The sequence below is a fragment of the Petaurus breviceps genome, unplaced genomic scaffold (assembly GCF_028583685.1).
Source record: "Petaurus breviceps papuanus isolate PSGF00001 unplaced genomic scaffold, PetGlider_PUasm1.0 90792, whole genome shotgun sequence".
In the NCBI taxonomy this organism is placed as follows: domain Eukaryota; kingdom Metazoa; phylum Chordata; class Mammalia; order Diprotodontia; family Petauridae; genus Petaurus; species Petaurus breviceps.
This window is the reverse complement of record NW_027187347.1, coordinates 9,418,729-9,434,318: the sequence shown is the minus strand read 5'-3', so window position 1 is coordinate 9,434,318 and position 15,590 is coordinate 9,418,729. Positions and strand designations below refer to the sequence as shown.

The 15,590-nt window shown below is 39.3% G+C and overlaps 1 long non-coding RNA gene across 1 annotated transcript in view; it reads right to left on the bottom strand.

The window, feature by feature from the left end:
* Positions 1–292: 292 nt before the first annotated feature.
* Positions 293–15,590, bottom strand: part of LOC138147403 (uncharacterized) — a 185,472-nt gene continuing 170,174 nt past the window's right edge. The window contains exons 7-9 of the long non-coding RNA XR_011164797.1: positions 7,845–8,011; positions 961–1,117; positions 293–443 (exon numbers count right to left, since the gene is read on the bottom strand). This is a non-coding gene — a long non-coding RNA (uncharacterized lncRNA). The remainder of the gene's footprint in view (positions 444–960; positions 1,118–7,844; positions 8,012–15,590) is intronic.

The following is a 15,590-nucleotide window of genomic DNA, read 5'->3' as shown; positions in this document are numbered from 1 at the left end:
AGAGCAGAAGGAAGCTGGGAGCCAGAACTAGCAAGATAGTAGGAGAGAGAGGAGCTCAAGCAAAGAGATAGAGAGGTTTGTGAGTAAATATTGATCTTATATTGGTTTGTGGGAAAGCTGAGGATGGCATGGCTCTCTGTGTTGTTATGGCTTGTTAATTTCTTTACTATTATGGTGAAATTGGCTTACTGGTTTTGGTATTGGTTTTCTGGTATCTAAATAAATGGTTTGGTTCTGTCCTCTATTTGGAGAGTTTGTTATATTTTGCAATTGAACTTCATGAGATTTTTGTAGTCACAATCTTTATCATGATCATGGGCGCTATAAATATTGCATTGATACTACACCATCCAGAACAGAGTCCTAATGGAAACACTTGTGAGACTTTCAACATTCTGATTCTTCTGATATGTCTTAATTGGCAGAATCATAGAATGCCATACCTGGAACAGAAAATAGAGTTCATAAAGTAAAACATTTTCATTTTACAGATGAGTAAACTGAGGCTCAGAGGGATGAAAAGATTTGCTCAGGATTGCTTCTATTACTCTGTACTCACTAAGAGTTTATCCCAAAGGCTATGCAAAACCATATACAAATTCTTTTATTTTTATTAAAATTTTTTTTGTTGCATTTTAAGTTTCAAATTAAGCTCCTCCCTACCACCTTTGCTACCCCACATTGGAGAAGGCCACCATATGAAACAGATTTATAAATATATGTAAAATCATACTATGTATACTTTTATTTACTTTTTCTAGATATAGGTAGCATCTTCCTTCACAGGTCCTTTATAGTTATTTGAGTATTTATTGTACTCAGAATAACTTGGTTGTTCAGTTATTCTTTGAACAATATTACTGTTACTATATACAATGTTCTCTTGGTTCTGTTCACTTCACACAAATCTTGATTTCTATGCCAGGCTTCCATATTAGAAAGCACTGCCTTGTACCTTACCTCTTTCCCAGCGCCGCTCTCAGGTTGCCTCATGTGGTGGATAGAGTACTGGACTTTGGAATCTGTAAGACCTGGTTTCAAATCTCACCTCAGACACTGAAATAGCTGTGTGATTACAGGCAAGTCACTCGCTGTCTCTGAGCCTCAGTTTTCTCTTCTGCAGAATGAGGGTAATAATAACTGTTTAGTTCACTGGGTTGATTTGAAGATCAAATGAAATGAGTGGAACTTTGCAAGTCTTAGAGTTCTATATTAATGTGTTACTATTAAGCAGGTGACAATTTCCTTGTCTATAAAATGGGACAGTTGGACTAGGATCAGAGGTGGGGAACCAGCGGCCTTGAGGCCATGTTGGATTCAGTCAAAGGACTCTTGGATTTGGTCAAAGGGCTGCACTTAAAGACCTAGAAGGCCACATGTGATCTTGAAGCTGAAGGTTCCCAATCCCTGGACTAGGTGATCTTTAAGGGTTTCTTCCAGCTCTAATATTCTAAGACCCCATGATACATGTTTGTTAGGGGTGCTAAGGAAAGCAAGAGTACCCATGTAGAAACTTAGTCTTGTTGTGGCCTTTCTTTCCTTTGGCCTTCTTGGATCAGGCTAATTGGTCTGCTATTATTTCCCATTCTCCTCTCCTAGTATTTCCTACTCCCACTTCTCTTTCACTAATTCTATTTTTCTGGTCTCTACTTGGGGGTCAGAGTCAGGATTAGGGTTAGTCAAGGTGGGCATCTGACTAGGGTACAACACTTAGGGGACACAGGCAGCTCAGAGGCACAGTGGATAGAACCTGGAGTCAGGAAGACCTGAATTTAAATGTGGCCTCAGATATTTACTAGCTATATGACCCTGGGCAAGTCGCTTAACCTCTGGCTGCTTAAATTTTCTCATTTGTAAAATGGAAATACTAATGGCATCTATCTCCTAGGGTTATTGTGAGGATAAAATGAGATAATAATTGTAAAGCTCTTAGCACAGTATCTGATACATAGTAAGCATAGTAATAAAATTTAGTTATTATTATTGTCATTCTACAATGAGAAGAACTTTTTAATATGAATTTTTATAAATGAACACATATTAAATGCCAGAAAATTCTAGCTTGTAGGCTGCAAGATAGAATATATAGTGTAGTGGGCCAAGTACTAGCTTTGGATTCAGGAAGAACTGGGCTCAAATCCAGACAGACACTTGCTAGCTTTGTAACTCTGGTCAAGTCATTTAATTACTTTTATCTATAAAATGGGGATAATAACTGCCACACAAAATTGTTGAATGAATTGACAAATGAAAAATGATTTTTTGTGTTTACTATTAGTTAGTCAATCAAGAAGCATTTATTCAATACCTATTATGTGCCATACACATCAGTCTATCTGTCCATCCATTCACTCATCCATCTGTCTGTCTATTTATTATATATGTAAGATCTGAGTTTTGGGTCCTCAGGGCTGAAATAGTCTGGCCCCTCATGTTTCTAGAGGTAGTTCTAAAGAGTTGGTGGCTGTTTTTCTAGTCATTTATAGCTTATAAGCTCCCATTGCTGTGCTTCTCACCATTACTGTAGGTTGAAGAGCAAACAGTTGACCATATTTAATAAGCTTCTAGAAAGAAGCATTGACTAAGGTGTTGTAGTAAGGACAGTTGTTACAAGGCATCTTCCCCAAAGTTCATGAGACACTCTCCCACTAGAACATACACAGTCTAGGGAAGAGTAGCTTCAAACTTAGAGAGTACATATGGCAAAGGGATAACTCATAGTTCCCATTTGCTGGAAGTCCTTTTCCCCCACCCCACCTCCCTCTTTGTTGAGTGTTAAATAAATTGTCCTTTGGTGAAGTATAGCTTTTTCCACTGGGCTCCTTGTGAAAGCACCCAGTCTGTTCTTGGCTTCAGCTGCAGACACTCCTACCAGGTCCTACTTTCCTGGAGGATAATGCTTGGAAGCAGATGGAAACATGGAAAATCCCAAATTCCCCAAACAATCCAAAGCTTGGAGGGACCTCCTATGAATAAGGGGAGGGGAGGAAGGAGACCTAGGCTGAGGCCAAAATGAAAATATTCTCCTCTTCCCCCTTCTTAACCCCCCCCCCCAAGTAGTTCTTCTTTAGGGATTTGCTAAAATGCTGTCTCTTGGCCCATACTTGATCTAATCTCTAAATCCAAAACTGGTTTAATATTTGGTAGACCACCCCTAGAGCATTCTAGTTTTTTTTTTCTTAGACTCTTGTTCTTGTGTCTCAGAACTCCAAAGAAGCTCTGATCTTTTCATCAGAATTGCTTAAAAGTCCTCTATTACATCAAAGATTTTATTTTTTCCCCTGTAAGAGTATAGTCAACTTTTTACTCAGAGTAAATTATTCTTGGTTGTAAGCCTAACTCTTTTGCCTTTTGAAATATATTCCAGGACCTTCTCTCATTTACAATAGAAGCTGCCAAGTCTTGTGTAATCATAACTGTGGTTTTTTGGTAATTGAATTGTATCTTTTTGGATGCTTGCAACATTTTCCTTTTTACATAGTAGCTTTGAATCTTGGCTATGATATCCAGGGACTTTTCTTTTGGGGGCTTCTCTCAGGAGGTGATTGGTCCATTAGTTATTTCTACCTTTACTTTGCCTTCTGTTTCTAATAGATCTATTCAGTTTTCATTTATGATTTCTTGAAATACAGTGTCCAGAATTTTTTTTGGGGGGAAAGGGGATGAATTGTGGTTTTCAAAGACTCCAATAATTCTTGAATTCAACTTCCTTGATTTATTTTCTAGGTCAGTTCTTTGTGATATCAGATATCTTAAAATTTTTCTCCTTTTTTTTCAATCTTTTGATTTTATTATAATATTTCTTGTCTCATGGAGTCATTGGAGGGGGAGAAGGGAGGGAACAATAAATTATTAAGTACCTTCTATACACCTGGTACTGTGCTAAGCACTTTACATATATTATTTCATTTGATTCTCACAATAGTTATGAGAGGGAGGTGCTATTATTATCCCCATTTTACAGCTGGGCAAACTGAGGCAGATGGGAATTCAATAACTTGCCAAGCATCATATAGATTGTGTCTGAGGCCAGATTTTAATGAAGGTCTTCCTGATTCTGTCTTCAGTGCTTTACCCAATATGCCACCTAGTCTAGATCTCAGGGAGTCCATTTTTTGGATAAGGTTTGCTACTTTCTCTTCTAAGCTATGTAGTCTCCTTCTAGAGCTTTCCTCCAGAGTTTTTATTTTATTTTCCAAATCTCATTTCATTCCTTCTAAGTATTCATGTAATCCTTGTAGAAAATCCATTTTTTTTTTCCTTTTCGTCTTTTATTGCAGTTCTTATGGAATTCCTCATTCCTTCTTTTGGGGGATCTCTAGATTTGCAATGATTTTTTGATTTACTTATCTCTCCAGTTTTAGTTCCTGAATATGTGCTTTGTGCCAGGGTTAGCCAAAAGCTGAGCTCTTGGACGGGGTGGTTCACTCTGCTTGGTCTTGCCCTGTGTCCCAGAGGTTCCTGTGCTAACCTACAGTTCCTAGCGTTCAACCTCCCCTGGATCTTTGAGCTTCAGGGCATATATCATTGAATCTTTCAGTGCTCCCAAGTAATTCTAAGTCTATAAATTGTGATGCAGGCCCAGATCTGCATTGGTAAAAGAATTTTCCTCATTGGGAATTCTTAGTACCAATAAAATCACAGGTCTGGTTAAAAGAAAAATGTTGAATTAAATATGTCACAGTGAAGGTTCAGAGCCTCTGGTCCAATAACTTGCAAGAGGTGCGATTTTTGAACTGTGTCTGTGGCAAACAAATGCTTTTCCCCAGCTGTTTGAGGATACAGATAGCTAATTGTACATTGCACTTGTGCAATTTGCCACTCAGTGTGTGGATGGCTGCTATGCACAGGTACTAAGTGCTTTACAAATATTATCTCATTTGATCTTCAGAACAACCCAGGGAGGTAGGTGCTATTTTTATCCCCATTTTACAGATTAGGAAACTGAGTCAAATAGAGGTTAAGTGACTTACTCAGGGTTATACAGCTACAAAGTGTCTGAGACTGTATTTGAACTTAGGTCTTCTTGACTCCAGTTGAGGAAACTGAGGTAGACAGAGGATAAATGACTATATCCTTCCTAAGGTCTGTTTTTCAGGTCTCAGCAGTAATCATGTTTCCAGTTTTCTTGTTACATACCCTTAGTGAAGTGTATTCCTATTGGAAGGGACTCCTTTATGTGGAATGATGCCCACCATATATCTTTTCTTACATTAATGATGATGATTTAAAAAATTGATATTTTAAACATTTCCTCAAAACTCACTTAAGCTAACAACTTGTGCTCATTTTGCCTGTGAGCAAAGTGGGATATGTCTAAGTAAAGAGACTGTTTTCAGGCCATACCGGGTCATAACCTCCACTGGCTACTTTCGTGAGAAACTTCCCATAGTGTGTCTCCTCTTGAGATCAAGAGCCTCTCAAAAAGTTTTGCTGAGTCCAACTTGGAACATCACATCTTTGAAATGAATTCTTATGAATTATGTTTGCCAGGTACTTCCTTTAAAACTTCAAAGGGGTTTTCTAACCCAAGGGGGATTTCTGTTTTATCTGCTTAATACAATAATCAGGCCACAGAAAGCCATTTTCCAAGAATACACATTGAAGATGAATCTTGGCTATTTATTGCAAAATATCTCTGGAGTCTCCAGGAAGATCAGCCTTTTGTCATGGTCAGGTATTGAGGGCTCATGGTTTCAAAAACACTTGAGATAGCAAAGAAGCACTAAAGCTACAACTTCCATCTCTGGCTGCCTGATGGAAACAAGGAGGAACCTGGTGTGGGTAGTGCCAGCTCTGTACCCCTCCCCTAGGCCCTTGAGATTAGGGGTTTTGAAAGGAGCTCAAACCTTTTGGTGTGTTCATGTCAGATTATTCTTGGAAGAACGGAACTTCCTGTTTTTTTCCAGAAATAAAGTTTTTCTTTTCTTCCCCCAACTTTGAAATAGCACTCATAAGGCTTGGACATCAAACAGGTCTTGCAAAACAATATTTTGATGATTTAAGTGTAAGTGAATCAGAAGCATATGGATTAAATTTCCCTTAAAATACACATGTGTTTTCAGATTAAGGGGGGGAAACTGCTTGAAAAAAAAATTCATGTTGGGTTTTAACCAGACCCAAGTGTTTAAAAAATAGTTTGGGGGCACTTAATGAACTAAATTAGATTCCACAACCGTTTGTTGAGTTCCTACTATGTTCCATGCACTGTGCTAAAGGCCAAATCTTCCACAAAACTAGGTTTTACTATCTTAGTCAGAAATCCATGAACCTGGGTTTCTCTTTTCTCAGGGAAACTAGATTTTTTTGAAAAAAAAAAAAGTATACCCCAAGAAGAAAAATATATCAATTATAGTCTTAATTTTTATTTAAGAAAAAAAAATGAGGCTAAGTTTCCAACGTCACAGTCAACATAACGGAAAGAGCCAGAAGGCATGGGCTCAAGTCCAAGCTGGCAGAATTCTGGGCTGCTTGACACCGGACAAGTCTGTTCATTCCTTTTAGCCTCAGTTTCCTCTTTTTGCTTAGGGATAATAATCCTTCTGCCCTTTCTGGCACAGGGCTGTTTTGTGAACTGTGCTTTACAAACCTTAAAATGAGTTATTCAGAAGGAGGGAAATAACAGATAAGCAGAACGTGCCTGGAATGAAAGTGATGAATTTATTATACACCTTTAAAAAAGACTGTAATGGAGTAGTGTGGATTTATGCACATTTCACTTTCTCCGTTCTTTCTTTGTATATAGCAATAGTTCATATGTGCTGGTGTTTGTCAACATCAGAATAATGAAAAAAAATTTAATTTACTTAATAAAAAAATAAGGTGAGTTATATATAACCTACCTTTGGTTCTACAACAAGCAGTACTACTTTTGCAGCTGTAATTTAATAATAATAACAATAACTAGCATTTAGATAGTACTTAAAGGTTTGCAAAATATTTTACACATGTTATCTGATTTGGTCTTCAAACCAACCCTGAGGGGTAGGCACTATTATTACCCTCATTTTATAGATAAGGAAATTGAGGCAGAGATATATTAAGTACACTCAGGGTCATACAGTTAACATGCCTGAGGCAGGATTTGAATGCTGTTCTTTCTGATTGCAAATCCAACATTGTTCACTTGAAGTGTCTTACTCTGTGCCTTCTAGGTATTCTGCCAGGTGTTGGCAATACAGATATAAAGAATGAAATAATCCTTACAAATAATTATTCTGGGGCAGTTAGGTGGTTCAGCGGCTAAAACACTGGGCCTGGAGTCAGGAAGACATGAGTTTAAATCCAGTCTTAGACAGTTACTAGCTGTGTGACCCTGAGCAAGTCACTTAACCCTGTTTGCCTGTTTCCTCATCTGTAAAATGAGCTGGAGAAGGAAATGGCAATCCACTCCAGTATCTTTCCCAAGAAAACCCCATCTAGGGTAAGGAAGACATAACTAAAGGACAACAATGTTATACTCTGTAATATGATGTAAACTGGGAACAGCTAGGTGGTACAGTGGATAGAGCAGTTAGGCCTGGAATCAGAAAGACCTAAGTTCAAATCCCTCCTCAGATTTACTAGCTGTGTGATCCTGGGCAAGTCATTTAACCTCTATTTGCCTTAAACGACTGGAGAAGAAAATGGCAAACCACTCCAGCAACTTTGCCAAGAAAACCCCATGGAGAGTATGGTCCATGGGGGTCACAAAGAGTCAGACATGACTCAACAACAATAACAATAATTATTCTACCACTATGACTAATAGTATTATTAATAGTAATAATGATAGCCTGATTTGCAATTGATGTGGGAATATAAACCTAGACCTTATGAACATGTTTGTATTGAAGATTTGATACCTGGTTTATTTAGTCCATCAGGAAATTTAGTATTTTTATTTGCCCAAGACAGATTTGTCTTCTGCTTTCCCTGCTCCAACTCTTCTCTTACTGAATTCCTTTGACCTCCACCTCAAATACCATCTTCCATGAAGTCTTCTTTGCTCTCTCTTGTCCCAAACAACCTTCTAGAGACAGAAAGATAGAGAAAAAAGGAAGGAAGGAATGAAGGAAGGAAGGAAAAAAAGAGGAAGGAAGGAAGAAAGGAAGGGAGGGAGGGAGGGAGGAAGGAAGGAAGGAAGAAAGGAAGGAAGGATGGAAGGAAGGACGGAAGGAAGGAAGGGAGGGAGGAAGGGAGGAAGGGAGGGAGGGAGGGAGGGAGGGAAGAAGAAAGAATCAGACAGAAAGAGCAATTTCCCTATTATACACTGTAAGTTTCACCATCTTTGTGTTTCTCCCAGTACCTCTGTCAGTGCTAAGTACACAGAAGAAAAGGGGTTCAGGGATTGAACCTGTGGACTTTGGATGAAAGAATTCTTCCTACCGACGATGTTGACTATACTCTTGTGAGTTGTCTAAAATCATTGGGAGATGAAGTGACTTATCCAGCGTGTCTCAGTTGGTGTGCATCAGGGGTAAGAACCTGGACCCAAGCCTTCCAGATTCTAAGACCTGTTCCCTAGCCACTATCCCATGCTGCCTCTGCACGCAGTAACATTAACACATGTCTGTTGAATTGAACTGTGTTGAATTGGGATTGTAAAGGTATTTGTACACCTTGGGATGTACCCAGGAGACAAAGATACTATATTTTCTAGCTGGTATTTGTGCACCTAAACCACACTTTGGAGGAAACCCAGGGCAAGCTAATAGGCCTCCTTAACCCTGCATCCTACAGGGCATTATTCTATTTCTATCTGTATCCCCATTATCTTCAGTAATATGTCTGCTGGATTGGGATCCTTTAATGTTTCAGAAACAGGAGATTTATTCTGTTTGGCATGGATATCGAGCCCTCTTGTTTCTCTCCTTCTACTCCCAGCTCTGGCTAATGCCTTCCAGATGAGGTGCGAGCAGCTGCTAATTGCTCCCGGATCAGTCCTGATTCCTGCTTCAGTCAGCAAGGCACCTCACTAATGGATCTGAAACTTGGCAGGAGGCCTGGGACCCGTGTCAAAAGAAACAGATCAGAAAGGCGCAAAGAGAAAGGGAAGGAGACTGAGTCAGAATGGAAAGCTTCCAAGGAAGAAAGGAGAGCAAGAGACTAAAAAATAAGGAAGAAATAGAAGGCAATGTGGGGAAAGAAGGGAGAAGGAAGCACAAGCTGGGGTGGGGAGAAAGCCTAGAAACACAGAGAGAAAGGAGCCATTGTGTGTGTAAACATCAGAGAAAGAGAGAGAAAGAAAAAAATGATAGGGGAGAGAGAGAGTGAGAAGAAAAAAGAAAGGATGAAAGAGAAAGGAGACAGGAGAAAGAGAGAGATGGTGAGAGGGAGAAAGGAGAGATATAGAGGGGTGAGAGAGAGGGGAGAAGGGGGAAGAGGAAGAGGGAGAGAGAAGAAGGGAGGAGAGAGAAAAAAAGCGAGAGAAGAGGAGAGAGAGGTATGGGGGAGAGAGAGAGGGGAAGAAGAGAAAAAAGGTGAATAGAGAGAGAAAGAGGGAGAGAGGAGGGGAGGAGAGGGAGAAAGAGAAAGTGGGGAAGAGACAGAGACAGAGAGACACAGAAAGAGGGAGGAGCAGAGAGGGAGAGAGAGGAGGGGACAAGAGGGAGAGAGAGAAAAAGAAGAGGAGACAGAGAGGGTGGAGAGAGGGCAGACAGAAAGGGAGAGAGAAAAAGAGGGGGAGAAAGAGGTGAATAGAGAAAGTGTAAAAGGGGGAGAGAGGAGGAGAAGAGAGAGAGAGAGACTCTTAAGAAAGAAAAATGGAAAATGATCAGGCTGAATTTCTTGATGAGATTTCGAACCCTGATAAGCCTGTGGTTACCCACAGTGAAATTATACATGTGCAGTGTCAGACAGTGTCTCAAGGCAGAAATCTGACGCCCGCTCCGGTTGGCCCTCTACACGACTTTCCAATTTCTTGGCAGGGAGCACACAGCTCTTTGACTGTTACTGAGGGAGGCTCATGTTCTAAGACTGACAGAGATGTGGGGCTGTAGCACACCTGGGCTTTATGAGCTCAGGCCCTAGGCAGGGCCTCTCCTGGCTTGAGCTCCCGGAGACGGTTTTCCTGGAGCTAAGTTGGAAGGGGCCTTGTTAGGGGAAAACTAAGGCCTGGGGTCTGAGACTTTTCTTTCTCAATTGGATGCATTCATTGTGCTTATTAAAAAAAAAAAAAACCCTGCCTAAGAGGGAGGAAATTCAGTTGCCAATATGAATTCCAATCTGTTTGAGTTGCTGGAGAAAGAGTAATATAGGATTACATAGACACAGGGAATATGAGAAATGGGAATGAGAAGAAAATGGGAAAAAGAAAAGTAACAGTATAAGGAGAGGAGAAAAGGAGAGGGCAATATGTTGAGGGGTAGACAGAAAAGACTGATCAAATGAGGGAGAGGAAAGAAAGTCACTCCCCACTCTTGGCCTCTGTTTCTCCATCTGTAAAATAATGGATTTAGCCTAGATCAAGGGTTCTTAACCTGAGACCCATGATTTTGGTTTGTTTTTTTTAAATTACCTTTATAACTATTTCAATGTAACTTGCGTCTTCTGTATTCCTATGTATTTTATCTTATGCATTTAAAAACATTATTCTGAGAAGGGGTCTGTAGGCTTCACCAAATTGTCCAGAGAGTCTATGAGACAAAAAAGATTAAGAACCTCTGAAGTAGATGTTTTCTAAGGTATCTGCCAACTCTGTGATCCTGTTCATTTTATCTTCCTCTTCTTCTCCCTTCACCCCCTCCCCCCACCCCGATTTCTTGATAGGAGGAGGTTTTAAAACCCTTAATGTGGTCAGCATAAGGTGGTTAATTAGCATTGGCATTTACAGTGGGCAAAGCAGTATAGAGGGTTTGGGAGTGATACAAAACTCAGCCCTTGATAAACGGTGGATAGAGTGAGGGGAAGGAAACTGAGGCAACGGGAGGTCCTCTGAGCTATGGCCCAGGTTGTCAAAATCTGTAGAATCCTTCCACATGAAAGGGTCATGGGATTAGGGCTGGAAGGGACTTGAGACATCATCTGTTCTAACTCCTTCGTTTTGCAGATGGGGGTGGAGAGAAAGTGAAATCCAAAGATGAGGAGAGGGGCTGTTTCCTTACAGCTGAAATAGAAAAAGGCAACATTTTCTCTGGTTTCTTAGAATGACAAAAGAAACAAGTCCTGCAAGAGGTTCAGCAGATAGGTTTCGGCTCAATTCCCTGGGCATGCCTAAATCTAAAAGTTATCAAGACCAAAATGCAATCTTTCGGAAACTCTGAGGACATCAGGACGCTAGGATAATGGGGACTTCTTGTATGAAGAAGAGACCCCAAGAGGCCTACCAGATGGCATTTTACAGTTTGAGACAAATGTCCATAGCAGGTGCCCTTGCAAACCTCTTAGTGGGAGCCTGGAGTATTGGAGAAACTTAGAAGGGGGTAATTAAGGGACCTAGAATCAGCAGCTGCCTACTGTGAAGTACTCAGTGAGCACAGCAACCACTTACATGAGCATCTGTGATGAAAACTAGACCCAAATTTACCCAGAAACAGAAGGCTTCCTGAACATTTTCCCTTGCTGTGTGGGCAATATCCAGGGCAAAAGTAGAATTGGGGAGGTCTTTCTTTGCCCAAAAGGAATCAGAATACATAGCCTTTCCTTTTTTATTTTATTTTTTATTAGTGGATAGAATACTGGGCCTGGAGTCAGGAAGACCTGAGTTCAAATCCAGCCTCAGACATTTGCTAGCTGTGTGACCCTGGGTAAACCCTGTTTGCCTCAGTTTCCTCATCTGTAAAATGAACTGGAGAGGGAAATGGGAAACCACTCCAGTATCTTTTCCAAGTAAACCCCAAATGGGGTCCTGAAGAGTTGGACATGACTGAACAAAAACAATAAATCCTTCTCCAACACTATCCACAACAGTAAAGCATAATCAGCAGTTTAAAGGGCACCCACTAAAGGCCATAGAGGAAAGGAATACAGATTTTATAAAGAATGGACCAATTATAGACTCATAACCTTCAATTGCTCAGGTCATCAGTCCCAGAATCAGAGAGGGACCTTTGAGAGATCATTGAGGCCAATCTGCTTCACTTACTAATGAGGAAACTGAAGCCCTTGAAGGGTGAAGTAATATGCCCATAGTTACACAGTCTAGAATTGAACCAAGGTCTTCTAACTCAAAGTCCATTTTTGTTAAGCTTAAAGCATTGTGTAATTTCTTCTGTGCTTTCTCTGTTTTCCTTCCAGGTCAGCCTATAAATGGTCCCTTTGGGTCACTATTCTTTCTTGTTGAACCATCGTTACCTCTACCCACTTCTGTCCAAGACTAGAGATATTTCTTTCAGTTTCCCCAGTTGCTAAGGAAACAGAGTACTTTTTGGTTGGGTCTCCTTGGAACTACCCAAACCCTGAATTTGTGATGGTCCTGGATTTAGGCCGCTGTTACAGTGGATAGAGCATTGAACCTTGAGTCCAGAAGAACTGAGTTCAAATGTGACCTTGGGACGCGCACAAGCTATGGAACTGGACAAGGTATTTAATCTCTCTCTGCCTCAGTTTAATCATCTGTGAAGAGGGGATGATGATCGTACTTATCTCCCAGGGTTATTGTGAGGAGCAAATGAGACAATATCTAGAAAGCATTTTGTAAATATTTAAGTGCTATATGGATGCTGTTATTGTTATTGTGGTCGTCTTAGTATATCCCCTGAAATTCTTCTGGATTCCTTTTACCCAGCTGGAAACAACATGGAAGCCTATTGATCAGAGAATGGTTGAACATTTATGCTTTATGAATGCAATGGAATATTCTTGCCCTTGTGCCCCAGATTTCTTGTCTTTTTCTGATTCCAACAAAGACCACCCCCATTTATTAAACCCTAATTGTATTGAGCAATGTACTGTGTATTGGGGGAGCTTCCAGAAAGTTTAGATAAGCTATACCCAGAGGTTAGCACAGTGTCTCGCACAAAGTAGGCACTTAAATATTTCTTGGCTTGTTAACTTGACTCATGGAGCTCACAGTCCAATAACAGGATACAATAGGGGCAAAAAGACTAAAGCACAACATCAACAAAGGAATGTTTTGTAAACTTAGAGAAATAATAACATTAAACTTGGAGGAATCAAAGGTCAGAGATATCAAGGGATATAATGAAAAAAAGGAGGGAGAGACTTGGTGCTACCAGATCTCAAACTGTTCTCCAGAGTAGTCATTATCAAAACTACCTGGGATTGGGAGAAAAAATAGATGGGTGGGTTAGTGGATTGAACTAGATAAGCAAGACTTAGAAACAAATTTACATGGTGGGTTTTTTGGAGGGGAGGAGGCAGACCAGTCAGTTCATAGAGACCATCCAGTGAGGAAATTCCCTTTGCCAATGCTGGGCATTGTCAGACAGTCAATAAACAGAAGTTAAAGGTCTACTATGTTGCAAGGCTAAGAAATAAAGTGAAGTCTTCCTGACTTTGATTCTCTTTCCACTATACTGTGCCACCTTTTGAGTTCCACAAAATCAAATATACAGATTCCTGGAAAATGGACCCTTTATTTCACAAAAACTTCTTGGAAAACTGGAAAGTAGTTTGGCAAAATACAGGTTTGGATCGGCAACTTCTATCTTATGCCACAAAATATTCAAAAAGGATAAATGATCTAAATAGAAAATATTACTCCATATAAAAGTAGAGAAGGGAAAATTATATCTTTCATAATTTTATAGAGAAAAATTTATGGCCAGACAATAGATAGAAAAGATCATAATAGACAAAATAGATAATCCTAATTATATAAAATTTGAAAACTGTTGCAAATAGAAAAATGCAGTAAGCATCAGGAAAAAAAGATAGAAACTGGAAAAAATCTTTATATTAACAAAAGTATAATATCCAAAATTCATAGAGAATTAACACTGATTTATAAAATTGAGACATTTCCCAATGGACAAATGATAAAAAATATTAGTAGCTTTCCCCTAAGCCCCTGAAAATATTAAAATGCAAATTAAAATAACCCTGAGGTATTCTCTCCTTTCAATTGAAGAACTAGCAAAAATGTTGAAAGTGGGAAAACTCATTGTTAGAAGAATTTTGTGAAGACAGGCTCAATAATTCGCTGATGGCAGAACTGTGAACTGGTTCAACTGCTCTGGAAAATAGCTTGGAATTATGCAAAATGAAGTGACTAAATCATCCATGCACTTTTATTAAGAGATCCCACAACTGGGACTATATTTCAAGGACTGTTTCTTGACAAAAAGAAAAGATTCACACAAACAAAAACGTTCTTAGCTACATTATTTTGTGTTGACAAAGAAGCTGGAAACAAAACATGTGCCCAGTGAGTACAGAATGACTGAACAAATTATCATATATGAACATAATGGAATTTTACTGCTCCTTAAGGAATGATGACTATAAAGAATGCAGAGAAACATAGGAAGACTTAAATGAACTGATGCAGAGTGAGGAGAGCAGAGTCTCAAATACACACAATTATTGCAGAAAAGCAAATACAGACAATTATCAAAAAGAGACAACAAAGAGCTGGTCAATGGTCAGTGCTGTTGATGAGCTGCCTGAGTTAAAGGATTCCAGTAAATAATCAGTTATCAAACATGTCATGGGGAATGTACTTTAGAAAAGTGTTTGGAAGAGCTATTTACTTAGAAGTACCTGTTATATTAAAAAAAATTACACTAAATTCATTTTTAAAATATAGTACAAAATAATACTTGATAATTTCATAAAAGAAATACAAAGTACCATATAAAGTTGTGATGGATGGGGGAAGCCATTATTGACTAGGATCAGAGAAGGCTGCCTGGTGGAAAAAATATCTGATTTGACCTTTAAATGATAAGTAGGAATTTAATAGGCTGAAGGTGTGGGGGAGAGAGGAAAGGCATTCTAATCAGAAGATGTGTGTGAAAACATGGAAGCATAAAAATTTAAGGTATGTATGAGAGATCTTAAATAGTTCACTTTGGCTAAGCATAGCAAATATGGAGAAGGGTAGGTTTAAATTTTTTTTAAAATTAGAAATATTAACCAAAAAATAAAGTTTTTCCTACCACACAAATATTTATTTTTACTGAGTGGTACTGTGAATAGAATGCTGAGCTTAGAGTTAAGAAGACCTGAGTTCAAATCTAACCTTGGATAGCTATGTGACCCTGGGCAAGTCACTTAACCTCTCAGCCTCATTTTCCTTATCAGTAAAATATGAGCATTGGACTTGATGGTCCCCTCCAGTTCTAAATCTATGATCCTTTGATTTTACCTTACCTTAGTGATCATTTCATTCCTCAGAAAGTAAGAAATCATCAAGGGGAACTGCTGTTCTGGTTTTGAGTCTCACCAACAAGGAAGAACTAGTTGCTTTGATGGAAATGATGGGAACTTCGGAGAAAGTGACCACTTCACTTTAGAGTTATATATGTGTGTATGTATACATATACATACACACACATATATCTGTCTCAGATTGTTCTGAGCTTTGGCCTATTCTTACTGGACTGACACTGACGCTATTCTCACAGGACCATTTTCCACTTTTATTAATCACTCTTGTTATCTGTCCTTCCATCTTCTATATATGGCTTTTGAAAACCTGAGTTGGT